Genomic DNA, 20,721 nt, shown 5'->3' with positions numbered 1-20,721 from the left:
TGGACCCAGTTAGAATGATTTTGTGATTTCTCTGGCTTCAGCCTTTATGTGGCAGCATGTGTGTAGGAGAAGCAGCAGATGGTAGAAGTAATCCAAGACTGAGGTACGTCAGAGTGAGATCTTTGATAGGATAGAGGGCAAGAGACTCAAAAGAAGACAGTGTAGAAGTGATTTACTGACAGGTCAAGATGGGGAAGGAAAGAGAGTATAGTCTATTCAGGGGTGATGGCCAGGGAAATAACTGAGAGATAGAAGGTAATGGTGAGGATAAAGAATAGGAGTTGGAGTTGCAAAACAGAGGGAGAAGTAAAATGACAACAGATTGTGATGACCTAAAAGATTTTCAGAGTTCATGAACATGAAAGTAGCATACTTATGGGTAATGGCAAGATCAAGGGTATGGCCATCTCTCTGTATAGCTCAGGTAGTGGAGGAGTAGATTGTGGGAAATGAGTAAATTGAGAAATTGGAAGGTGCTTCCTGCAGCTACTACAATGTTTCTAGGTGAAAATGACCTTCAATGGCAGGATGAGCCCAAACCTTAGGCTTGCCAGAAAACTCTGGCACAGGCCCTCATCACTTCGCAACTAGACTATTGCAATAGCTTTTGGTCAAACTCCTTGCCACAAGGTTCTCCTCACTCCATCCTCTACTCAGTTGTCAAAGTGATCTTACTAAAAGCATAGCTTATTGATCATGTCACCACTCTCTCTCTCTCTCTCTCTCTCAATAAGCTCCATTGGCTCCTTTATCACCTCCAAGATCAAATATAAAATTCAGTTCAATGATGAACTAAGAAGCCAAACTGAGAGAATTAAGAAGAGAGGGAGAGAAAAGGAAGTGAAGGCACCTATTGCAGATCTTCTCAAGGATTTTAGCCACATAGGAGAAAAGAGATGTGGGATAATAGCTATTGGGAATGGATGGATCTTGTGAAGAGTTTTTGAGGCTAAGGGAGACCTGGGCATGTTTGTAGGTAGTAGAGAAGCAGCCAGCAGGCCGGGAGAGATTGACGGTCATTGAGAGAGTGGAGCAATAGAGGTGACAGTCTTCTGAAGAAGACAGGATAGAATGGGATCACTTGAGTTGTAGAGGGGTTCACTTTGAAGTAGTTGATCAGACAGTGAAGAACTAAGGTAAAGGTAAACTATTTATTTAACTATCCCACTAACTGTCTCACATTTTAATGTTATAAATGTCAACCTCACAGAATATTATAATAGCAGTTAGGTTGCAGTATCAGGTTTTAAGTCTTTGTCAATGTACATTTTTGAGTCATTTGAGTGTCCTTTCTGCTTCCCTTTGGGGAGATCCTAGACATGAGTTAAACCTAAACTTTAAGTGATTTTCTCTGGCTCTCTGAGAGGGTATAAAGAGCCAGAGAGCACAAAAAAGACCCTGATCCCTCTCTTTAGAGGCCAGGCTCCCTTAGGATTGAAACTTGAAAAAAAGATATTGGATCTGTATGACTATAGCAGCAAGCACCCTGAATCACATTCCGGATAACCTTCTGGCACAGGTTCTTAGATCTGCTTTTCTAAAAGGAAAGCAGGGCAGAGCCAAGATGGCGGAGTAGAAGGATGCACATACACATAGCTCTGAAACCACAACCCATAGAACATCTGTAAAAAGGAACTCATGGCAAATTCTGGAGCAGTAGAGGCCACAGAACAGTGGCGCGAAGGAGATTTCTGTTCCAGAGGGACCTGCAAACTTCTCGCAAAAGGTCCTTCGCGCCGAGGACTGGGCGCCAGGGCTGGGAGCCAAGTACAGCCCTGCCACACCTGCGGCACTGAGAGGAGCAGATCCAAATGGGCTTCAGGGACGGGATCTCCAGCTTCCGTGCGGGTCCCTCCACCCACAGGTGATGGGGGTTGGTGAGAGGGTCTCTTTGGCAGGTGGAGAGGGGAGTGGGGTGCCCCCATACTCAGGCCCCCTCGGGAGGCAACAGCGGAGGTGGGAGCAGACCAAGGCTCCCCAAGCAGGCAGGAGCCCAGATCCATTGTTGAAGGTCTCTGCATAAACCCCCTGAGGGAACTGAGCTGTGAGGCGGCCCTGCCCCCACCTGAGCACCTGAACTTAATCTCACACTGAATAGCAGCCCCGCTCCCGCGGAAGCCCTGGGGCTGGGAAGCAGCATTTGAATCTCAGACCCCAAGCGCTGGCTGGGAGGATCAGGAGGCCAGGTGGGTGTGAGGAGAATACTCAGAGGTCAAGTCACTGGCTGGGAAAATGCCCAGAAAAGGGAAAAGAAATAAGACTATAGAAGGTTACTTTCCTGGTGAACAGGCATTTCCTCCCTTCCTTTCTGATGAGGAAGAACAATGCTTACCATCAGGCAAAGACACAGAAGTCAAGGCTTCTGTATCCCAGCCCACTCAATGGGCTCAGGCCATGGAAGAGCTCAAAAAGAATTTTGAAAATCAAGTTAGAGAGGTGGAGGAAAAGCTGGGAAGAGAAATGAGAGACATGAAGTCAAAGCATGAACAGCAGGTCAGCTCCCTGCTAAAGGAGACCCAAAAAATGCTGAAGAAAATAACACCTTGAAAAATAGGCCAACTCAATTGGCAAAAGAGGTTCAAAAAGCCAATGAGGAGAAGAATGCTTTCAGAAGCAGAATTAGCCAAATGGAAAAGGAGGTTCAAAAGCTCACTGAAGAAAATAGTTCTTTCAAAATTAGAATGGCACAGATGGAGGCTAAGGACTTTATGAGAAACCAAGAAATCACAAAACAAAACCAAAAGAATGAAAAAATGGAAGATAATGTGAAATATCTCATTGGAAAAACAACTGACCTGGAATATAGATCCAGGAGAGACAATTTAAAAATTCTGGGACTACCTGAAAGCCATGATCAAAAGAAGAGCCTAGACATCATCTTCCATGAAATTATCAAGGAAAACTGCCCTGAGATTCTAGAACCAGAGGACAAAATAAATATTCAAGGAATCCACAGAACACCGCATGAAAGAGATCCAAAAAGAGAAACTCCTAGGAACATTGTGGCCAAATTCCAGAGTTCCCAGGTCAAGGAGAAAATATTGCAAGCAGCTAGAAAGAAACAATTCAAGTATTGTGGAAATACAATCAGGATAACACAAGATCTAGCACCCTCTACATTAAGGGATCGAAGGGCATGGAATAGGATATTCCAGAAGTCAAAGGAACTAGGACTAAAACCAAGAACCACCTACCCAGCAAAACTGAGTATAATACTTCAGGGGAAAAATTGGTCTTTCAATGAAATGGAGGACTTTCAAGCATTCTTGATGAAAAGACCAGAGCTGAAAAGAAAATTTGACTTTCAAACACAAGAATGAAGAGAAGCATGAAAAGGTGAACAGCAAAGAGAAGTCATAAGGGACTTACTAAAGTTGAACTGTTTACATTCCTACATGGAAAGACAATATTTGTAACTCTTAAAACTTTTCAGTATCTGGGTACTGTGTGGGATTACACACACACACATGCACACATGCACACATACATAGAGACAGAGTGCACAGAGTGAATTGAAGAGGATGGGATCATATCTTAAAAAAAAATGAAATCAAGCAGTGAGAGAGAAAGATATTGGGAGGAGAAAGGGAGAAATTGAATGGGGCAAATTATCTCTCATAAAAGAGGCAAGCAAAAGACTTATTAGTGGAGGGATAAAGAGGGGAGGCGAGAGAAAATCATGAGGTCTACTCTCATCACATTCCACTAAAGGAAAGAATAAAATGCACACTCATTTTGGTATGAAAACCTATCTTACAATACAGGAAAGTGGGGGATAAGGGGATAAGCAGGGTGGGGGGGATGATGGAAGGGAGGGCATGGGGAGGAGGGAGCAATTTGAGGTCAACACTCATGGGGAGGGACAGGATCAAAAGAGAATAGAAGTAATGGGGGACAGGATAGGATGGAGGGAAATATAGTTAGTCTTATACAACACAACTATTATGGAAGTCATTTGCAAAACTACACAGATTTGGCCTATATTGAATTGCTTGCCTTCCAAAGGGAAGGGGTGGGGAGGGAGAGAGGTAAAGAAGTTGGAACTCAAAGTGTTAGGATCAACTGTCGAGTAATGTTCTTGCCACTAGGAAATAAGAAATACAGGTAAAGGGGTATAGAAAGTTATCTGGCCCTACAGGACAAAAGAGAAGATGGAGACAAGGGCAGAGAGGGATGATAGAAGAGAGAGCAGATTGGTCATAGGGGCAATTAGAATGCTCAGTGTTTTGGGGTGGGGGAGGGGATAAAAGGGGAGAAAATTTGGAACCCAAAATTTTGTTAAAATGAATGTCAAATAAATTTAAAAAAATAAAATAAATAAAAGGAAAGCAACTTTTGAGGAGTCAACAATTTTCTTTAATCACATATACTAACACAGAAAATACATACATAGTTACCAGAGAGAGAAGCACCAACATCTGGTGGGGGCAGTGCTTCTTAATGGCTACCCAGAGTCTCATCTGGCACAAGAACTTTCTTCTAAGCCCCCAAAGCAAAACCTTACCTCAGAGTATATATACACTTTTCAGAGCCGGAGGGCATCACGACCCTGGTGACTCAGTGCCTCATTAATTAACAAAAGGTGCGGGCCTTCCTACAAAACAAGCCTCCCCTAATCAGCCTCCCTTCATGGGCTCCAGGTGAGGCCTATTAATGGACAGGGAAGATCTTTAACTGTAGGCTACGACTGAGGCCAGAATTTGGAATCCTTATTGGAATATGGTATCCCCAGCCCTCTTGGGTTAGTGATGATTTGTTGTTACCTATATGCATGTGTGTGTACATACATACATATATAAATATGTGCATGTATGTACATGTGTATATGTATATACATATGCATGTAGTTGTATCTTTAGAAATGTTTCTATATCTATATAACTATGTGCATATATACATATATAAACATATGTATGTATTATATGTGTTTGTGTATATAAACATATATGTATATACATATATACGCACATACATACATATTATATATAACATATGCATTTATGTGTCTGTGTGCATGTTATTTTTCCTAGTAAAGTGTAAGCTCTTTGAGGACAGGGACTGCTTTAATTTTTGCGTTTCTTTTCTCAGTTAACTGGCACATAATAAACATTTAATAAATATTTATGAAATTGTTTAATTGAAGTTGCTTCTGAGGATAATTGGAGTTTGCATAGTGGGACTGACATCATTCTAGCTCAAAGGAGGTAAATTCCTGAAAGGATATATCTTTTTCCCTACAGTTAGATTAGAGTTTTCACTTTCTTTAGCTGAAGTCTCTGGTAAGGACATGTCTTCTCTCCAACCTGAGACTTTCTACAGTTGCTTCTCCATCTTAATCAATTAGAGTATTGGTCATATCAATCATCACTCCTGGACACTTGGAAGACAGACTCCAAAGTCCCTGGAATGACTGGAATTAGAATATAAGCCAAAGAACTATTCTCCCTAACTCTGTTCCTGTGCTGAGAAATTTACACACACACACACACACACACACACACACACACACACACACACACACACACACACACACACATACACACACACACACCCTCTCAGATGACCTCAAGCAGCTCATTTTCCTCCTTTGACCCATGAAATCATAACCAGCCCTTCCTCCTTCTGACAACTTAATAACAAGGGTGAAATCTGTAAATGTTGAGGATTACATCCTCCCAGCCAGTAAACAGGTCACTTTACTTGATCATGGTCTCATTCTTCTATCCACCAAATATATCCCAAGAATTCTACCCAGCCCTCAGGGCTATAAGACTAATGGTATTTCAATGGGGACTCTATCCAGCTGGATATAGGATGCATGACCTTAATGCCAGATGGCTACAAATATATGGGGAGATACTGCCCAAACAACCCCTCCCAGGCTTGGAGTGCCCAGAGACTGAGAAACCACCTTGGAATGGTGGCTAGAATCATTACATCACAGACACAAAATGAGAACAGCATGATATAAAGTGGTGAATGCTGGAATGGGTTCCCTGATTCTCTTCCCAGGTCTATTACCAGTTTTCTGTGTTTTCAGTTTTCTCTTCAGGAGTCTCAGTTTCTTCATCCGTAATCATATAATCTTTAACATCTCTTCTACAGCAAATATCATAGGATTCTTATAATTATTAGTTAACTGCCATTTACATGAAAAGTTAAGGTCCGCAAAGTGCTTTACATATGCTATCTCACTTGATTTTCGTAACAACCCTATGAAATAAGTGCTATCATTAATATTATCCCTTTTTTCTAGAAGAAGAAAATGAGAGAAAAAGATAGTGGCTGGAATCACAGAGCTTGTCAGTATCTGTGGCATGACCTATAACCACGGTCTTCCTAACTCCTAGTCCAGCATTCTATCTGGGATACCATTTTTCCTTTGAGGTTGACATATGGTCCCTGATAATTCAATATTCAGCTAATTTCATGAGAGATGTTTATAGATTCTTAAACATTCCACAATGTGGAACACATAGAAATAAGACACATATCCACTATCCATGAGTTTAAGATCAATTATTAAAATACTGTGGAAGTATTTCCAGGAGGATTGAACAAGATTGTTGAAGATTAGTTTGTTCTACAATCAAAGGAAAGGTTCTCATTTCCGAAGTGTTTGCTTGGTGGGCTACAATATTCAGTTATCTCTCAGGATACAGTCTCCTGACAGTTAATAGGAGATCTCATCTACCCCTATAAAGGGGTTAACAAATCTGGACTTGAAGGAGTTAACTGATCATAGAATAATTTGATCATAGGTTTATAGATTAATGTTTTATCTGTATAACTGGGGTAAAAAGGGGAGCCGTTGATGAATCTAAGCACCCCAATCCACTTGACAAGAGTACAGGACCTGAAATTTTTTTAGAAGGGCATCTCCCATGGAGAGATTTGTGCCATAGCTCCTTGCAGAGAAGATAAAAGAGCTACTCTGATTTGTCCCTGTGATTGGCATTGCCTCCAGGTTGATTGGTGAATCATATATAATGAGTATCGTGTTGCTTGCCTTCTCAATGGGTAGGGGAGAGGCTAGAAGGAGGAAAAGAACTTGAAACTCAAATTTTTAAAGCGAATGTTTAAAAAATTAAATTAAATTTTAAAAAATAATTGGTGAATGAGGTCAAGGAAGATAGACTTCCTTGATAAGAGGAGAGTGTGATACAGCTCTACCCTTTTCTCTTCTCAAGTTTTCTAGCCCCAAGCAAAAGAAAATGGCAATTTATGAGAGAAAGACAGTGTTGGCAGCCTGTGGTTGCCCAGGCATGCCTGAAAGGGGAGGTTCTGGACCTCCAGTTCCTTCTTTCTGCTTTTTTATTTTATTTTTTGAGCACAAGTCAGAGACTAGAGATCTTGAGAAAGGATGTTTTCAACCTTGGGCATTCCTTCATGAATAATCCTGCGTTCTAGTATTCCTGAGTTTGGAAGCCTCTCAGAGGGAGATCTCCCAAACTGTGCTTAGATAATTATTCTACCAGGGGTGGGGAACCTATGGCCTTGAGGCCAGTTGTGGTCTTCTAGGTCCTTGAGTGCAGCCTTTTGGCCTTTTGACTGAGTCCAAGTTTTACAGAACAAATGCTTTTATTAAAAGGAATTTTTGTGTGAAGTTTGAATTCAGTCAAAGGGTCACCCTTAAGGATCTAGGGGGCCATGTGTGGCCTTGAGGCTGCAGATTCCCCACCCCTGAACTGGAGCCATGCCACGAGGGGCCAGAAGATTCATGAGTCTTGCCAAACCACCATGATGGGTCTAAGGTAAATAAGCAATAATTGTTCATCAATCACACAAAGTACATTTACTTTCAGGATTGGAAGAAGTCTAATATGCTGAGTGTGCTCTGTTGAGTCCTTTAGATCCTAAGCATTTTCCGTGGTGGAGGAAATAAAGACAATACAGTATGTAATTCCTATGCTGTGCAGAGTACCAATGCAAGAGTAGGAACCCTGTTACCTAAGTCTGGGAAAAGTTAGACATGAACAATAACCCACTTTTATTTGGATTTTACTTTATTTATTGGTTTATTTTTTTAAACTTTATTTCCATTTTACTCATGCATGTAGACATTTGAGCCCAAGAAAGAACTGATCATTTGTTGATAGGAACCCAGGATCAAATCAAGTCCATATGAGCCCAGAGATCTTGTCAGGGGGACTATGGGTAATATCTGTGCCTAGGATTGGCAAGTAGGCAGTATTTGATTGCTTTGATTTGTATTCTATCACAAAAACCATAGGTGGTCCTGTTTTATTATCAGCAGCTTTTTGGATGTTTTGATGTTGATAATCTATTTGCGATTTAATTTCTTCTTCTGGGAAGGACAAACCTAAGTGAGAGGAAAACTTCAGAAATAGATCCTACAAGGAGTTCTCTCTTGACTTGCTTTACTACTCTCCCTTTTCCACCCGAGGAGAAGAGAAGTTAGATAAATTCTAATAGCTGATATTTATGAAGCACCTCAAGGTTTCCAAAGCACTTTTACGTCCATGGTCATGAAACTTATAAATGTTTTCATTCATAAATTACTTATTCTCATTCCAACTCAAGTTATTCCTGATCTAAGTACAACATGCTTTTTCTAAAGCTTCATTGCCTCTTGAATCTGCAACCCCCAAATTGAGCCAGTCTAATCCTAGTCTTTGGGTACCCCACGCTACTGTACCTTTCTTTGTCCACTTCCTAGAATTACATTTCTTACTGTTGGGCAAGTCCAGCAGAGAGTGAGCTCAGACTTGACAGAGTTGACTGAGTCTTTCCTTCATCACTGGGTCAGACAAACAGGGAAGTCTGGAGGGTGAGATGGAATGGCAAAGAACACCATGGTTATGGAGGGGAAGGAAGAAAAGGTCATTTATCTAGTAGGCAGATATATTTCAAACTATTTTCCCTCCTTAGGGACAGAATGGTCAGAGCTTAACTATGGAAAGAATCTCAAATTAGGGACACATTAGATGAGTGAGAAAGAGGTTTGGGTGCTAAGCCAGAGAGGCCTCAGGCAACAAATAGTAAGAGCTAAAGAATTTATGAATGGAAAGACCTTTAGACGGAACAATCAGGATAATGCTAAGTTGGCACATACTTCAATTAATTTCAAAATATCATAGAGCTAAATGTGGAAGGGATGGCTGCAGCCATCTAGTACAACATAGTTTACAGATGAGGAAACTGAAGACCAAGAAGGTTAAGTGATTTGACCAAAGTTACACAGGTAATGGGGGCAACTGGATGGCACAGTGGATAGAGCACCTGGCCTGGAGTCAGGAAGACCTGCATTCAAATCCAGCCTCAGACACTTACTAGCTGTGTGACTGGGCAAGTCACTTAACCCTGTTTGCCTCAATGTCTTCATCTGTAAAATATGAGCTGGAGAAGGACATGGCAAACTTCTCTAGTATCTTTGCCAAGAAAACCCCCAATGGGGTCAGGGAGAGTCAACAGGACTGAAACAACTGAGCAACAACACAGTAGAATTGCTCTTTCCACTGTACTTCACTGCCTTCTCCTATTCATTTTTTTAACAAATGTTTTACTAATACATTTTTCCTTCTCACATGGCTGTCATTTCCCAATGATTCTCCTCTGCTACTAGGTACAACTTAGGAAAACAAGCTTCTCTATTGATTATTTCCAATGTATCTTTATAGAGCATGTTTGTCGATAGTTGTTTATCAGCCGTCTCTTCCATTGGATTGTGAGCTCAAGGGCAAGGGACTGTCTTGTCTTCCTTTGTATTCCTAGCACGTAGCACGGTGCCTGGTACATGGTAGGGACTTAATAAATGCTTGTTATATGACTAACCAATGTGTTCATTAGCCATGTATCAGCCCACACCGATAATCCACCACCTCTCTTCTGAGAAGACATTCCCTTTATCATCATTCCTCTAAAGTCAAGATGGGTTACTGTGATCAGAGTTCTGATGTCTTTCAATGTTATTTTCTTAGATTATCGTGGTTACAGTGTGAATTATTCTCGTTTCTACTTTATTCTGTATCAGTTCACGTAGATTTTCCCAAGTTTCTCTAAATTCTTCCAATTGTTTCTTATAGCATCATAATAGTCCATTGCATTTATATCTTCGTTTCCTTTGCCTTCCCCCACTGATAGGTACTCATTTTGCTTCTCAGTCTTAGTTGCCACTAAAAAGAAAATGTTGCTAGGAATGAATGAAAAAACGTTTATTAAGTCCTTACTAGTTGATGAGCATTGTATTAAGTACTAGGGATACAAAAACAAAGAGAAGTCCTTACCCCCAAAGGAGCTTACATTCTAATAGAGGGAGATAAGAGATGTAGAAATAGTAGCAAGGAGGAGTATTTTGTCAGTGAGTCAATAAGCATTTATTTAACACCCACTATTTGCCAGGAATATAAAGGGCAAAAGAAAGTCCTAGCCCTCAAGGAAGTCATAACATGATGGGATTGGGCAGCTAGCTGGTGCAGTGGATAGAGCACCAGTGCAGGAGTCAGGAAGACCTGAGTTCAAATCTTACCTCAGACACTTGACACTCACTAGCTGTGTGACCTTGGGCAAGTCACTTAACCCCATTTGCCTCATCCTGGGCCATCTCCAGTCATCCTGATGAATATTGGTCACTGGATTCAGATGGCTCTGGAGGAGAAGTGAGGCAGGTGACCAGCACAGCCCTCCCTCATTCAAAACAAAGTCAAGTGCAAGTCATGTCATTATTTCTCTGATGGCATAGTCTTCTTTGGCAACAAAGGACAAACACACACACATATACAACATAATGGGAGAGACAACATACAAGGCACTGTATATGATCAAGCTATTTACAGGCCATCTCCTTGCATTAGTCTCTCTCTCTCTCTCTCTCTCTCTCTCTCTCTCTCTCTCTCTCTCTCTCTCTCTCTCATCACCAGTTAATAAATAGAAGACCCTAGGCCTCCCTACACTAAGGCTGATGCTCCTCCTGTTACACTCGAAAGAGACAGCTGAGATGCTTGGATTCTTGGGTACAATCTGGGGTTGTCTCTTTTTAAGGGATCAGAGCTATGTACCTGGCCCATAGTAACTGCTTAACAAAGATTTGTTGACTTGCCTGATATTGTGAATTAGGACTGTAAATATGGCAGGTATAGGATGGCTTTGAGGTAGAGGAGAAGGCAGGAGGTGAGGATTTAGAGGCAGGGATCAGGAGGTTATTGTAATAGTCTAGGTAAGAGACTGCAAAAATACATTATCCTTCAGGAAGGTCAGTGGAGATAAGTCAAAAGCAAAGCAAAAGTCTGGAATTTTTGCACCCAGAGAAAGGGCTTAAAAGATGCCTTGAGTTGGGGGAGAGTCTGATGTTACCCTACTGGAGGTTGAGGGTTAGGGTGGGGCAGAGTTCTGACCCAAGCACAAAATCATTTGAGAAATTTTAAGTTTATGAATTAGGGTAGGGCAAAGGAGAAGTTCTTTCTAGTCTGCCTTCTGGCAGCTTATTTTAACTAATTATTCTTGTTTTCTAGGTGTTAAGCTCTGGTGTTTCTCCGCTGTTGGAAATCTGCAAGTGCTGCCACTGATCTCTTAATTAAACCCACCATATCTCTAGTTCTGTCAGTAATTAGACTGCTGCAGGAGAGGAATGCAATGGAGTAGCCTCAGACACTGTTCTTGGTGCTCAACAGTCTGGAGTGTAAGACAGTTCTGGCACCAAACCCAGGAAAGCTTCCAACAGCAGGCCTAGAGTAAAGCTACATGCATAATCTCCCTACATAATCTCCAACAATTAGTCTTTCCTTCCTAAACTGTTGTTGTTTAGCCAATTTTCAGTCATGTCTGACCCTTTGTGACCCCATTTGAGATTTTCTTGGCAGAGATACTGCAGTGGTTTGCCATTTCCTTCTCCAGCTCATTTTACAAATGAGGAACTGAGGCAAACAGGGTGAAATGACTTGGCCAGGGTCACACAGCTCAGTCTGAGGCTGGATTTGAGCTCAGGAAAAGCATCTTTTTGACTGCAGGCCCAGCACTCTATCCACTATGCCATCTAGCCGCCTTCTCCCCAGAGCACCTTGTATTTTATTTTATATTTGTTCTAGATACATCTAGGTATGTACATGTTGTCTCCCTTGAATGGAAGTAAGCTCCGTGAGGGCAGGGATGGTTCAGGTTTTTTTCTTTGTATGCCCAGCACCTGGCACATAATAGGTGCTTAATGAACACTTGTTATTGATTGAGTTTTGTCTCCTGGGGGTGGAGGGGTGTGCCACATTCTCCACCAACTTGTGATATAGCTAAAGAACTGGTACCAAGCTTGAGGTCTACTTGGTTTCTGGGGACCCACACTTCCATTCCAAACCCAAGTTGTACCAATCAATCAATTAACAAGCATGTAATTTCTAAAACTTGTTTACAAAATGCCTACTATGTGCCAGTCACTAGGGGAAGTAAATACAAAAGTGAAAAAGTGCCTGCCCTTAAGGAGTCTACATTCTACCTTAGAGGATACAACAAGATATATACAACAAAATATGCAATAATTAAAGTGGTGTGTGTGTGTGTGTGTGTGTGTGTGTGTGTGTGTGTGTGTGTGTGTGTGTGTGTGTGGCATAGGGGGGGGGCGGCTTTGGTGTTTGCAAAGAGAATTCCCATACTCAATGCTTCCCTTAGTCTTTATAGGACCCTAACCAAATATTACTTTCTAAGACTTAGGACTTGAAAACTCACATATCCTGCTTGCTTTCTTCCTTTCATCACCAAAATCTAGGAAAAATCATTTACATTCAATACCTCTGCCACCTTATCCCCCACTCAAAATTTCAACCCCTTGCGATCTGATTTCTTTTCTTACCATTCCATGGAAACTTTTTACTCTAAGGATTTCTTAGCTGCTAGATCCATTGGCCTTTTCTTGCACCTCCTTCTCCACCTCTCTGTAGTTTGTGATACTGATGCATCCTCCCTCCATCCTTCCTTTGGGGCACTGGCTTCTCCTGGTTCTTTTCCTACCTCGCTAACTGTTCCTTACTAGTCTCCTTTATAGGATAATCATCTATCTCCCGCTCCCTAAGCCAGAATGTCCCTTAAGACTCTGAACTCAGCTCTCTTCTCTCTATAAACTATCCTTGGTGATCTCCTTTGCTGCTGTGGCTTCAGGTCTTAACTCTAAACTGATGATTTCCATGTCTAAATATCTGATGTCAGTATAGCTTTTGTGCTCCAGTACCATATTTTCAGCTTTACACAGGACATGTCCACCTTGGATATCCTGTAGGTATCTCAAACTCAACATGTCTGAAGCTACTTATGTTAAAGCCCTCCCTGCATCCAAACTTCCTTATCTCTGCTGAAGGAGGCATCATCATTCCAGTCATCTATGTTTATAGCCTTAGAGCCAGCCTTGGCTTGCTTCTCCCTCACCCCCAATATTCAGTCACTAAAGGGGTCCATTCTATCTCTGCTACCTTCTTGGTAGCCCTCAGGGCTCTCAGCACCTCTCACCTGGATTATTGTAATGGGAGACCTTTGAAGTGGTCTCACTGCTGCCATAGAACCTCAGAGTGGGAAGGGATCTCAGGATCATCTTGTCTCCTCTTCTATATACTTGGCAAGTGGTCATTTAGCCTGCGTGGGAGGACCTCTGGTGAGAGAAAAATATTTCTTTCCCAGCCAACCTATTCCAGTTTCTGAAAATTCTGTTAGGAAGTTCTTCCTTATATCAACCCTAAATCTACCTCTGCAACTTCTGACCACTGGTCCTAGTCATTATGTCTTCTGTGGTCAAGCAGAAGAGGTCTAGTCCCTCTTTCAAATAACTATCTTTTAAATAACTGAAAACAGAAATTATGCTTCACCAAAGTCTTCTCTTCTCTAGGCTAAATATCCCTATTTCCTTCAACTGATCCCATATAGCATGCTTTCAGGTCTCTTCAATATTCTTCCATGGCTCAGCAAACTACAGTCCAAGGGCCTAATTTGTCCTGTCCCCTATTTTTGTATAGGCAGATACCTTAGATCAGTTTTTGTATTGTATTGTATCAGAGATACAATATCTCTGTATTAAAAATATAAAAAAACAATATTCTTAACTGGAGCCATGCAAAAGCTTGCTGATCCCTACTCTATTACTGTCTTTCCTAAAATGTAGAATTGAACTTTTTACTTTTCTTGTGGTCTGACCAGGGCAAAGACTGTAGCATTCATTCACTACTTAGATATGCCATCACCCCCTGGAAAATCTTCCTAAGGCAAAGATCTGATAATGACATTTGTCAGCTCAATAACCTTCAGTGACTCCCCCTTACCTCTAAGGTAAAATATGAACTTCTCAGTCTGCAACTTCAGTTCTCCAGAGATTGTGATATTCCATGACTTATCATCATACAACATGAACTGGAAGAATCTTGATGTTAAAAAAAGATGGGCCTTTGTTTGAATGAGAAGCACAGCATTATTAAAAGCCCCGTACAGTTTACCAAATGCAGTATTGTCTGCTCTTGTCTCCTCTTGGGTCCAATTTTAAATCCAGCTACAGTGTCATCATGTACCAGCTCTTTGCTGATCATCCAAAGGACGATGGAGAGGTGTGTGGTGAGTATGAGTAGGCTATAGGATAGAAAATTGCTGAGAAAGTGCTGAATAAAAAGGTATGATCAAAGGTACATCAGCAGAGAGGATAACATGAGTGTGATGTCAGGAGGGCAGCAAGGTGGAACGGTGGATATAGCACCTGGCCCAGGATCAGGAAGACCTGAGTTCAAAATCAACTTCAGATACTTACTAGCTGTGTGATGTGACCCTGGGCAAGACACTTAACCCTGTTGGCCTCAGTTTCCTCTTCTGTAAAATGAGCTGGAAAAGGAAATGGCAAACCACTCTTGTGTCTTTTCTAAGAAATCCCCAAATGGAGTCATGAATATTTGGACATGACTGAACATCAACAATGTCAGCAGACCTAGAGGAACGCCTCAGCTTGTTGGATGGATGCAATGTGGAAGATTTACTGGGAGACATGAGCAAGAGCCACATAGGATGAAAAAGTATATTCTGAATTGGGCTGCAATCTATACTGCTGGAGGAAATATCTGCATTATGAAGCCATGGAAATATTTACATATCCTTAGTCTAGCATTTGAGGCTGTCCACAAAGTGATGTCTACCTGTGTTTCTAACCTTATTTCATACTACTCCCCTTCATGAATTAAATCTAGTCAATCTAGCCAGATTGGCCTGCTGGTTCCCTAAACCTGACACTCCCATTTCCCATTTTAGTGCATTTTCTTTTCATCCTCACCTATCAAGATCCCTTTCTTTCTTTAAAGGACTGTAGTCCCTATGATGGTCACCCCCTAGTTAAAAAGAAATTGTAGACCCTGTGTGTTATATCCTTAACAATGCCTGTAGGAGAATGGAAGTTCTTTGTGGACAGAGACTATTGCAGTCTCTGCTTTTGTATTTCTGGTGTCAAGTATAGTGGCTTACATATAGTAAGTACTTAATAAACTTGTTAAATGGAATAGAAACAAGGCTCCAGTTTGTGCTTCTTTATCACTGACAGCCAGATGGAAAGTGCCAACAATACATCAAGTCCTAGGATCACTTTCTCTACGACTTCTATAATGCATATTATCTTTGGCATTCATCTGGTAATTATTCTATTGCTGTTTATCTTTTTGAATTTATTTACGGGTTCTCTTTAAACCGTATTATAACACTGTAGAGGGAATGGTATTCTAAGACTTACCCTAAGAGTGCTCAACATAGTACCCGGCCCATAGTTGTTATTGTTGAGTTGTTTCAGTCACATCTGACTCTTTGGGACCCCACTTTGGAGTTTTCTTGGCAAAGATATTGGAGTACTTTGCCTTTTCCTTCTCCATTTCCAGCTGACAGATGAGGAATGGAAGCAAACAGGATTAAGTGACTTGCCCAGGGTCAGATTTGAACTCAGAAAGATAAGTCTTCCTGATTCCAAGCCCAGTGCTATATCCACTGCACCACCTAATTGCCCTTGGTAGGCACTTAATAAATGGTTTTTGACTGACTGACCAGTATTCCAAATCCATTCACATCTGTTAATCCTGTGAGACTTTTGTCTATATTCCACCCCTTACCCCAACCCCAGTTTGGACATGTAGTGTGCTAGAAGTGAATTTTCTTGACCTAGGGAATATGCCAAGGAGTACTGTTCTCCATTGACTTTACCACTTATTTTCTGTGTGACTCAAGGAAAGTCACTAAATCTCTGAATTTCAGCTTCCCCTTTTATAAAATGAGGTGTTAAAGTAGTTTCCTTCCAACTTTGACCTTCTGTGATTTTTCAAACACTTTTTTCCCCCAAATCCCTCCAGAATAGGCCCTCAATAAATTTTTGTTGTTCATGAGATGGGATACACCCATTTATTTGTTTTCCTTTGGAGGTGGGTTTTGTTAGACTGAACTTTAACCGAAACTAAATTTTCTTTATCAGACCCTACACAGCCTTATCACGGAGAGGGGATGCAAATTAATTTATCTTTTAACCTAAGGATCTGAAAAAAGCCTTCTTTGTTACTACAAATAGTGCTGATATCTGGGAGCTTCTCAGGATAGTTCGTTTGCAAAGGACTAATATAAATGCAACCAAACTATCAATAATCTTGAGAATCAGAGAACTTCTAAGTATAGTGAGAGGAAAAGGGCAGAGAGCATTTCTATAAGGTCCACTCAAAATAGGTGAGAATTGGTGGACTTGGAGAACCTTCTCTTAGGGTTGAGCCTTTGGAATAGAATTTCATCTCAGAATATAGTACTTCCCGTGCCCTTGTGGGGCCCAGGGCCTGTTGTGGGGGAAGGGAGTGATTACTTTGAGGGCCAGAGGTTATACCTGCCTCCTCCAGCTGTTTCCTTCTGATTTCTCCCCCAAGCAGGGTCTGCTCTGTGAGCATTCCTCAAGTCAGATATCATCTTCTTGCTCAACAGAATGAGAGAGAACTGGGGCAAGTGTCGTCAAACAGACTGGCTCAGGTCAGGCCCTGCCACAAGCACTACTGTCATCCTGTTTTCTGGGCCATCCAATAATGCCCTACCAGATGCAGAGGTGGTCATGAAACCCAGGAGGCCCACCTGCCAGTCCATTCATTGTTCTTCCTGTCTCTTCCTCCTCCCTAATCTTAATGCCTAATTGGATAAGCAAAAGAAATAGAAGTGTCAGCATTTTGGGGGTGGAGTGAGGGAGATAGAATAGATTTTGTGCCTATAGAGTCTGGAAAATATCTCTGATATGGGGGCCCTTAAGACAAAAAGTCAGAGTTCCTCCCTAAAATCTGTGCTTCTACGTGTTTTGGAGCTCCCTTGGACTGATTTTGTCTGGGCAGATCCACTTTGAATTCATACTTCAAGTGTCTAGTACTCAATAAATGATTATTCAATGACTGAGTGCAAAGGTTTAGTCTGGACAGTTCAGGGAAGTGACTTTTTTGATCTAAACTCCCATTTCTCATTCTTCATCTGGTCTGCCCACCTGCAGACCTGCAATCTGTCATAGTCTTCAACTGCCCCACAGAATTTGGGGAGAGGAAGGAGAGAGAGGGAGAGAGAGAGGGAGAGGGAGGGAGAGACAAAGGGATAGAGAGAGAGAGAGAGAGAGAGAGAGAGAGAGAGAGAGAGAGAGAGAGAGAGAGAGAGAGAGAGAATGAGGGAGGGAGAGAGAGAGGAGAGAGAGAGAAATTAATTAGGGTGCTGGTAATGGCAGTCCACACTCCTTTCCTCAAAGCACTAGGAATAGTATGAATAGCTTCTATTGATGAAACACTTTGCAAATTACAAAGTACTTTATACCCAAGTAATCCAGGAATGAAATCCCCATTGCACAGATAGAATGTGAGCTGACTGACTCCTTAAGGGCAGGGAGCCTTTCTTTGTAATCCCAGCTTTAGCATTGTGCTTGGTAAATGCTTAATAAATACTTGCTGACTGAGTTCACATGGAGGTTTTGCCACTTAGCACTTTGTACCTATATGACCTCAAGCAAATCCCTTAAACTCTCTACACCTCAGTTTCCTCACCCTGTAGAATGGGAGTGGTCAGTGATTTGGAGAAGATGGCCTGTGAGGCCTCTTCTAGCTCTAGATCTGATTCCATGATCCTAATAGTAACACATGAATGAGGGAAGCTTGTCCTGATCCTGGATTAGCCCAGTGAAATGGACTAGGTTTTCCTAATTCTGACACTATCTAACCAAGGTGGCCCACTCCAATTTTGCTACTGCAAAGAGTCACTGGTCTCACTGATGTGGTTAATCCCTCTACAGAAACAGGTGACCAACCCATCCATGCTTCTTGATTCAATGGGACTTGTCCAAATTCTGCTATAAGCTTAACAGAGTGGGACCTTCCTGGAGTTTTCATGACATGGGGAGGAAAAAGTGGGAAAGGAAATCCTTTTACCAGTTATTCCTTAAGTGTAATTTTGATGGACATAAATCACATTAAAAGTGAACTATTAACCTGGAAAGAAAAGGGGGTAAGCTGTAATTGTGTGGAAATTTGACCAGTCCTAGAGAGGAGCTGTAAGGGAACCTTGATAAATGGGATACTTGAGGTAATTTTAGTCTCCCTGACTTGTGGCCCTTTTCTAGAGGGATTTGTTTATATTAATATTGCAAGCATACATTATGTTGGAAAGGAAAACAGAAAATACATTGGAATTTTGGGCAGGCTGAGAAAAAAGAGCCTAATCTCTAGGAGGGTAGTGACCAGGCATTATCAAATTTTTTATCTACCCCAGCTCCTAACTCAGTTCTCTATTCACAGCAGATGCTTAATAGATATTTGTTGAATGTAATGAAAAGAATGAGGAAACGCGAAAGAAAACATTGCAATGTTATGGGAAAAGTGCTGGACTGAATGTCAGGAGGCCTGAACTTTAATCTGTCTTTTCTCCTTTCTCTTAGTTGTAAAAGAAGGATTTTATAGGTCCTCTAGTCCACTCCTCCGTCCTCCTAGAGAGGTAGAGTGAATTGTCCAAAGTCACCCAGGAGATTAATAGCTGCTCTAGATGTTCAGCATTTTTCCCCCTCCAATATGACTGCTTTGTGTTTGGGCATGTGCAGGCATCCATAAGAAGCAGGAAAATCCTTAGAGTCATCAATTGCCCCATTTTACAGATGAGGGAACTGAAGCCTAGCAAGAAGTAGTATAGCATCATAGAGGTGTCCCTTCTAGGATCCACATGAGGTGATGTAGACTCAGATGACCTGGTTTCAAATCCTGCTGCTCCTCTGGTTTACTTGTATAATCCTGGGCCTCAGTTTCCTTATCTGTCAGCCAACTAGCACTTATTAAGCACCTGCTATGTGCCAGGTACTATGCACCAGGGACTTAAAAACAAATAAAAAAAAGTCCCTGATTTAAGGTTCTCATAATCTAATAGGGGAGACAACATGTAAATGTTGCTGTTCAGTCATTTTTAGTCACATGACTCTTTGTGACCCCACTTGGAGTTTTCTTGACAAAAATACGGAAGTGGTTTACCATTTCCTTCACCAGCTTGTTTGATAGATAAGGAAACTGAGGCAAACAGGGTTAAGTGGACTTGCTCAGGGCCACCCAGCTAGTAAGTGTCTGAGTTGAGATTTGAACTCCTGAACATACAAATAGCTATCTACAAATAAGGCACGGGCAGAGTACATTGGAGATAATGAACGAGGAAGGCACTAGATAAAGGGGACGGAAGAGGCATACCGTAGAAGGTGAGATTTTAGCTGGGACTTGAAGGAGGCCAGGGGAGCCAGGAGACAGATGGAGGAGGGAGAGAAATCCATCACCCGTGAAAATGTCTGAGGACGTGAGAGTGTCTAGTTCAGAAACAATAAGGTTTATGACGCTGGACTGAGGGGAGTGTGTGTGTGTGTGTGTGTGTGTGTGTGTGTGTGTGTGTGTGTGTGCGTGCGTGTGTGTGTGTGTCTGTGTGTGTGTGTGTGTGTGTGTCTGTGTGTGTGTGTGTGTGTGTGTCTGTGTGTGTGTGTGTGTGTGTGTGTGTGTGTGTGTGTGTGCAGATTATGAGACTTTGAACACCAAACATAGGATTTTATATTTGATCATGGAGATAACGGAGCCACTGGAGCTGTTTTGTTTGCTTTGGGGGTGGGGGGAGGTTGTGCGTGACCCGGTCAGACCTGTGTTTTAGGAAGTCAGTTTAAAAGCCATGTGGGGGATGGGTGGGCAGGGGGAGATACCGAAGGCAGCAGGCTCTCGGAATGGCCCTAGCTTGAACCTGGTGACTTCTAAGGCCTCTCCCACTTCTAGAGTTGTATGAATTTGGGATAGTTCTAAGGAGCAAAATCAAGACGTGGAGAGCGAGACGCCAACCTGTCCTAGGTTCAAATCCTAATCTTGTGACTTACACCCTGGGTGACCTTGGGCACTTCCCTCCGGGCCTCCCTCCCTTTCCTTATGTGTACAGCGAGGAGGCTGGACTAGATGACCTTTAATGTTCCTTTTCACCACTCCCTTCAAAAATCGTACGATCCCTGCCCAGCCTAGGTCCACCTTAAAAACCCAGACCCCCTTAAACCAGGGCAATAGGTGCCGGCATCCCCGAAGGGAGGGAAGAGAAGTAGGAAGGAGGAAGGGGGTTTAAAGTAGGCGGTGACATGCAAATGAAGTAGGCGTGGCTCCCGGCGGAGGGGGCGTGGGACCGGGTGTGTGTCTGTGGCCCTGAGGGGGCGGGCCGCCGGTGTGACGTCAGGCCCGCGGCCCGGGCAGTTGGCTCGGCGGCAGCGAAGCAGCAGGAGCG

The 20,721-nt window shown here is 42.2% G+C and overlaps 2 long non-coding RNA genes across 2 annotated transcripts; one reads left to right on the top strand and one right to left on the bottom strand.

Annotated features, from left to right (window-relative positions):
- Window positions 1-8,022: 8,022 nt before the first annotated feature.
- On the bottom strand, window positions 8,023-19,971 carry LOC140520117 (uncharacterized). Its single transcript, XR_011972400.1, has 4 exons — window positions 19,668-19,971; window positions 14,250-14,370; window positions 13,447-13,569; window positions 8,023-10,136 (listed from the first exon to the last, which is right to left on the bottom strand). It is a non-coding gene; the product is annotated as an uncharacterized lncRNA (long non-coding RNA).
- On the top strand, window positions 10,835-11,553 carry LOC140520118 (uncharacterized). Its single transcript, XR_011972401.1, has 2 exons — window positions 10,835-10,973; window positions 11,472-11,553. It is a non-coding gene; the product is annotated as an uncharacterized lncRNA (long non-coding RNA).
- Window positions 19,972-20,721: the final 750 nt, after the last annotated feature.

This window comes from Notamacropus eugenii, chromosome 1, assembly GCF_028372415.1.
Source record: "Notamacropus eugenii isolate mMacEug1 chromosome 1, mMacEug1.pri_v2, whole genome shotgun sequence".
Classification (NCBI taxonomy): domain Eukaryota; kingdom Metazoa; phylum Chordata; class Mammalia; order Diprotodontia; family Macropodidae; genus Notamacropus; species Notamacropus eugenii.
Note: the sequence above shows the minus strand (reverse complement) of the source record. Positions and strands in the feature narration are given on the sequence as shown.